Source organism: Pongo pygmaeus, chromosome 10, assembly GCF_028885625.2.
Source record: "Pongo pygmaeus isolate AG05252 chromosome 10, NHGRI_mPonPyg2-v2.0_pri, whole genome shotgun sequence".
Taxonomy (NCBI): domain Eukaryota; kingdom Metazoa; phylum Chordata; class Mammalia; order Primates; family Hominidae; genus Pongo; species Pongo pygmaeus.
This window is the reverse complement of record NC_072383.2, coordinates 104713221-104719483: the sequence shown is the minus strand read 5'-3', so window position 1 is coordinate 104719483 and position 6263 is coordinate 104713221. Positions and strand designations below refer to the sequence as shown.

Sequence of the window (6263 nt, the reverse complement as noted above, 5' to 3'; positions counted from 1 at the left end):
CATAGTGAGACCCCATCTCTGTTTAAAACAACAACAACAACAAAAGAATTTACACACATGATGACATGCCACAGGACCAAATACATACTTCGTCTCAGGGCACCAATGACCTTCCAGGGACCATCTTGTTGGGTTGGACTGTTTCCACAAAGTCCTCCAAAGATGATCACTATATGCTTCAGATCAGCTTTCCACACTATGCAGAGAAGGCACTACTAGTATTTTTTTATTCTTCATAAAAAAAAAAAACAACTCTTGACAGACCACAATCTCTAGCTTAAATGGGCTTGGAAATCACAGAAGGAAATAGAAAGTTAACATGTAGCTACTAGTATTTTTGTCTGTCTGTATTTTTGTAAATTAAGATAAAAGATAAATCAAATATTCCTAGCTTAAATTAAGTCAAATCAGAAGGAATAAATCAGATGATATAGCAAACACTTCCTCTTGACACCTGCAACTTCTAAAAGCATTAGGACTATTTTAATTAAATTCAGAGAAAGCCTTAACTACAAATAAATACATGACGTTTTCTAAAAGGCCACTTTGTGATAAAATACATACCTATAATGTTCATGGTTTCTTTAAAGGGCTAGATTGTCTCTGGCTTGAGAATCATCTATTGTTTTACAAGGTCTTTCAACACAACTCCAGCGCTGTTGTCAGATAACACTGGCAAAGGTGTAAATGTGGGCCAAACATCTGAGATGTGTTTCAAAAGAAGATGCCGGGGCCCACCAGGTCCAAGTCCAGCTGGGTTAATAAGAGGTACAGCTGCCAAGCGAGGAGCCAAAACCGGATTTACCTCTCGTCTTCTACCCGACCTGGATTCTGCTGTATCTTTAAAACTTTCTGGTGCATTTGTATCTAGTTTTCTCCTTCCTGGTGATTCTAGAGGTTTCATATCATGAACAGAAAGCTTTGGTGGTGGAACAGATGAATGCGATTCTGTTTCTAGAAATTTAACAAAACGTTCTGAAAAAGAACTATTAAGCACAGATTGCTGATTTGGTCTCAAAGGTGTGTTGAGAACACTTTTTGATCCTCCTCCAAGCCACCCAGTCATCCACCTGGTAACACTGCCCTGATCATCAGGAAACAACTGCTCCATCTCCTCCCTTCTGACCCCCAGGATGCTCCCCATCAACCGTAACACTTCATGACGCTGATTTTTTGGCATGTGGAAATGACTGATGAAGAGGTTTCTCATTAGGACTTTGTCCACTTTTCCTTCTAAGCTGTTTGCTAAGTTCACCAATTTCTTTTGTATATCATCCAGCATTTCTTGTCGGAACTCATTTTGTTTTTTGAGTTCTTCAATTTGTTTTTCTTTTAGATCTAACTGTTCTGTAAGTCTTGATGCTGAATCCAATGTAGCATTTGCTTCATCCAAACGTTCCTGTAATGGTATCACTTTTCCTTCCAGACTTTCTGTCTTTTTCCCCCATTCAGCTATAAGCTGTTTTTGCTTTTGTAGTTCAGCAGAATACATAGCTTTTTCCTCTTGTTGGAAATGCTGTAGTACCATCTGCAGGTTGGCCAGTGACAGAGCATACTGCTTTACTTGTTCCTGAGAGGCAGAAAGCAGCAGCGCAGTTTCATCCCTTTGCTTGGAGACTACATTCAATTGTTCTTGCAATGACTCTACCTGCACACTGTCTTGATGACTTGCATTTTCCATTGCATTAGAGGATGAAACTAGCTTTTCCTCCAATACTGTGATTTTCTTTCTTGGTTTAGCCTCTCTATCTTCTGCGGCCAAAGCTTCATTGGTATAAGAACTTTCTGATTCTAAAAGATGATTATGCAGTCTCTATAGCTCCTGGTTTGACTGAAATTCTTGGTCACGTAAATGTTGAACCTCTCTCTGTAGGGCAGTGTTTTCCATTTGTTTTTGTTTCAGGGCCGACATGACTTGGTCTCTCCTGTTGAAACACAGCTGTCTTCTCCTGCACTGATTTAACTGCATTTAAAAACTGTCTCTTTTCCACATTTAGCTGTTCTCGTTCTCTCCTCAAAATATCTCTACCATTTTCTGCAGAAGATAATTTTTTATTTATATCTTTTATTTTATCCTCAAGTTCCTCAATTTTTTTGGTAGACTCCACTTTTTCTGATTGTAGAAGTTGAATAGTTTTTTGCATCTCATAGATTTTAGAGTGATCAATTTCTGTAACTCCAGAGCCACCTTGTAACAGATTTTTGAGTTCTTCAATTCGTTCTTCATAGTCACTTAATTCTTCTCGATGTCATTGACTTATTTCTGTTGGTGTGCATTGTGCAGTACTGATATTTCATGTTGATGTTCATCAATTTCCTGACTTTGGTTCTGTTTCAGTTCCTTAACAATATTTTGTGGTTTGCATGTTTCACTTTGGGCAGAGCTATGTGTTCCTTGTACTTTCAAAGTCTGTGCAATATGCCTCCAATAGCCAACTTCAGACTCAAGCCTTGAAACTTCATTTAAGAGTTGGTTTATTTCTCGTTGGGACAAAATTATATCATCAAAGTCTATGTCATCATCATGGAAAGCTGAAGAATGATGACTAATCACATAAATGAATGAAGCTGCAGTGGTTGCTGGTACATCGCCAGCTGCTGAAGGTACTGACTGAGCAGCTGACCACAGTTTCAGCAACTGATCCTGGAGCGCAATCTGTCTGGCTTTAAGATGTCTGATTTCTACCTCTTTTTGTTGAAGTTGATTTCGGTAACTTGTAGAATGTTGGTTTATTTGAAGCTCTGATGCCTCATATTTCACTTCTAGATCTGTAAAAAGTTTCTTAAGCCTTTCATTCTCTGATCTCAAGATTGAACGAATGGCTTCAATTTCCTTTGTCCTAGAATCAGGTAATCTGCTTCCACTTCCTCTGAGCCCTCCATCAGCATAACCTTTGTAAAGTTTGAAATCTGGCCAGTGAGGGAAGCCAGGCTGCCCCCGACTTGACCCAGAGACTGGCCCCATCTGGAGCTGAGGCTCCCAAGCCAGGATGACATCACGGCAACTTTAGTGAACGACCTGGCCCACTCGCAAAAAAAAGGTTTAGTGTCGTGGGACGATCCGACCAAATATCCTTGAATGCCTGCCTTCGCGAGACTAGTCCAAAACACTCAGGATTCGATAACACAAGGTGGGGTTCCCAGGCAACGCTGGCTCTGAGTTCTGCTTAGAAACGCAGAGGCCTGGCCTGGGACTTTACCAGGTGCCCACCTCTAGTGACACAGTCACCCACGCAGGGCTTCTGTTCATTCCCACAAATTGCCGCCGTCCAGATTGGGTCACTTCTTCCTCTGCTCTAGTGAGTTTCTCCAGTTCCGTGGGCAACTTCTGCCAACTCGACACTGCCGCCATGACACCTGCTAACAATTCTGCCAACAATTCATTTTTTTTTTTAATTTTACTTTAAGTTCTGGGATACATGTGCAGAACGTGCAGGTTTGTTACATAGGTTTACGTGTGCCATGGTGGTTTGCTGCACCCATTAACTTGTCATCTATGTTTTCAACCCAGCATACATTAGGTATTTGTCCTAATGCTCTCCCTCCCCTTCCCCCAACTCCCCCACAGGCCCTGGTGTGTGATGTTCCCCTCCCTGTGTCCATGTATTCTCATTGTTCAACTCCCACTTATGAATGAGGACATGCGGTGTTTGATTTTCTGTTCCTGTGTTAGTTTGCTGAGAATGGTGGTTTCCAGCTTCAGTCATGTCCCTGCAAAGGACATGAATTCATCCTTTTTTATGGCTGCATAGTATTCTGTGGTATATATGTGCCACATTTTCTTTATCCAGTCTATCATTGATGGGCATTTGGGTTGGTTCCAAGTCTTTGCTATTGTGAATAGTGCCAAAATAAACATACATGTGCATGTGTCTTTATAGTGAAATAATTTATAATCCTTTGGGTATATACCCAGTAATGGGATTACTGGGTCAAATGGTATTTCTGCTTCTAGATCCTTGAGGAATCACCACACTGTCCTCCACAATGATTGAACTAATTTACACTCCCACCAACAGTGTAAAAGCATTCCTATTTCTCCACACCCTCTCTAGCATCTGTTGTTTCCTGACTTTTTAATGATCACCATTCTCACTGGCGTGAGATGGTATCTCATTGTGGTTTTGTTGCATTTCTCTAATGACCAGTGATGTTTGTTTGTTGTTGGCCACATATGTTTTTTTTTTCATGTTTGTTGGCCACATAAATGTCTTCTTTTGAGAAGTGTTTGTTCATATCCTTTGTCCGTTTTTTCATAGGGTTGTTTTTTTCTTGTAAATTTGTTTAAGTTCCTTGTAGATTCTGGATATTAAACCTTTGTCAGATGGATAGATTGTAAAAATTTTCTCCCATTCTGTAGGTTACCTGTTTACTCTGATGATAGTTTCTCTTGCTGAGCAGAAACTCTTTAGTTTCATTAGATCTCATTTGTCAATTTTGACTTTTGTTGCAATTGCTCGTGGTGTTTCAGCCATGAAATCTTTGCCCGTGCCTATGTCCTGAATGGTATTGCCCAGGTTTTCTTCTAGGATTTTTATGGTTTTAGGTTTTAAGTTTCAGTCTTTAATTCATCTTGACTTATTTTTTGTATAAGGTGTAAAGAAGGGGGTCAGTTTCTGTTTTCTGCATATGGCTAGTCAGTTTTCCCAGCACTATTTATTAAATAGGGAATCCTTTCCCCATTGCTTGTTTTTGTCAGGTTTGTCAAAGATCAGATGGTTGTAGATATGTGGTGTTATTTCTGAGGCCTCTGTTCTGTTCCATTGGTCTATATATCTGTTTTTGTACCAGTACTATGCTGTTTTGGTTACTGTAGCCTTGTAGTATAGTTTGAAATCAGGTAGCATGATGCCTCCAGCTTTGTTCTTTTTGCTTAGGGTTGTCTTGGCTATATGGGCTCTTTTTTGGTTTCATATGAAATTTAAAGTAGTTTTTTTCTAATTCTATGAAGAAAGTTAATGGTAGCTTGATGAGAATAGCAGTGAATTTATAAATTACTTTGGTTAGTATGACCATTTTCACAATATTAATTCCTCCTATCCATGAGCATGAATTTTCTTTTTCCATTTGTTTGTGTCCTCTCTTATTTCCTTGAGCAGTGGTTTGTACTTTTCCTTGAAAAGGTCCTTCACATCCCTTGTAAGTTGTATTACTAGGTATTTTATTCTCTTTGTAGTAATTATGAATGGGAGTTCACTCATTATTTGGCTCTCTATTTGTCTTGTTATTGGTGTATAGCAATGTTTGTAATTTTTGTACATTGACTTTGTATCCTGAGACTTTACTGAAGTTGCTTATCAGCTTAAGGAGTTTTTGGGCTAAGATGATGGGGTTTTCTAAATACACAATCATGTCATCTGCAAACAGAGACAATTTGACTTCCTCTCTTTCTATTGAATATGCTTTATTTCTTTCTCTTGCCTGATTGCCCTGGCCAGAACTTCCAATACTATGTTGAATAGGAGTGGTGAGAGAGGGCATCCTTGTCTTGTGCTGGCTTTCAAAGGGAATACTTCCAGCTTTTGCCCATTCAGTATATTGGCTATAATTTTGTCATAAATAGCTCTTATTATTTTGAGATATGTTCCATGAATACCTAGTTTATTGAGAGTTTTTAGCATGAAGGGGTGTTGAATTTTATTGAAGGCATTTGCTGCATCTATTGAGATAATCATGTGTTTTTTGTCATTGATTCTGTTTATATGATGGACTACATTTACTGATTTGCATATGTTGAAACAGCCTTGCATCCCAGGGATGAAGCCAACTTGATCGTGGTAGATAAAATTTTTGATGTGCTGCTGGATTTGGTTTGCCAGTATTTTATTGAGGATTTTCGCATTGGTGTTCATCAGGGATATTGGCCTGAAATTTTATTTTTTTGTTGTGTCTCTGCCAGCTTTTGGTATCAGGATGATGCTGGCCTCATAAAATGAGTTAGAGAGGAGTTCCTCTTTTTCTATTGCTTGGAATAGTTTCAAAACGAATGGTACCAGTTCCTTTTTGTAACTCTGGTACAATTCAGCTGTGAATCTGTTTGGTCCTGGGCTTTTTTGGTTGGTAGGATATTAATTACTGCCTCAATTTCAGAACTTGTTATTGGTCTATTCAGGGATTCGACTTCTTCCTGGTTTTGTCTTGGGAGGGCGTATGTGTCTAAGAATTTATCCATTTCTTCTAGATTTTCTAGCTTATTTGCATAGAGGTGTTTATAGTATTCTCTGATGGTAGTTTGTATTTCTGTGGGATCAGTGATGATATCC

General features: G+C 39.1%; 1 pseudogene; it reads right to left on the bottom strand.

Annotated features, from left to right (window-relative positions):
• Positions 1-714: 714 nt before the first annotated feature.
• On the bottom strand, positions 715-3352 carry LOC129010767 (thyroid receptor-interacting protein 11-like; annotated as a pseudogene).
• Positions 3353-6263: the final 2911 nt, after the last annotated feature.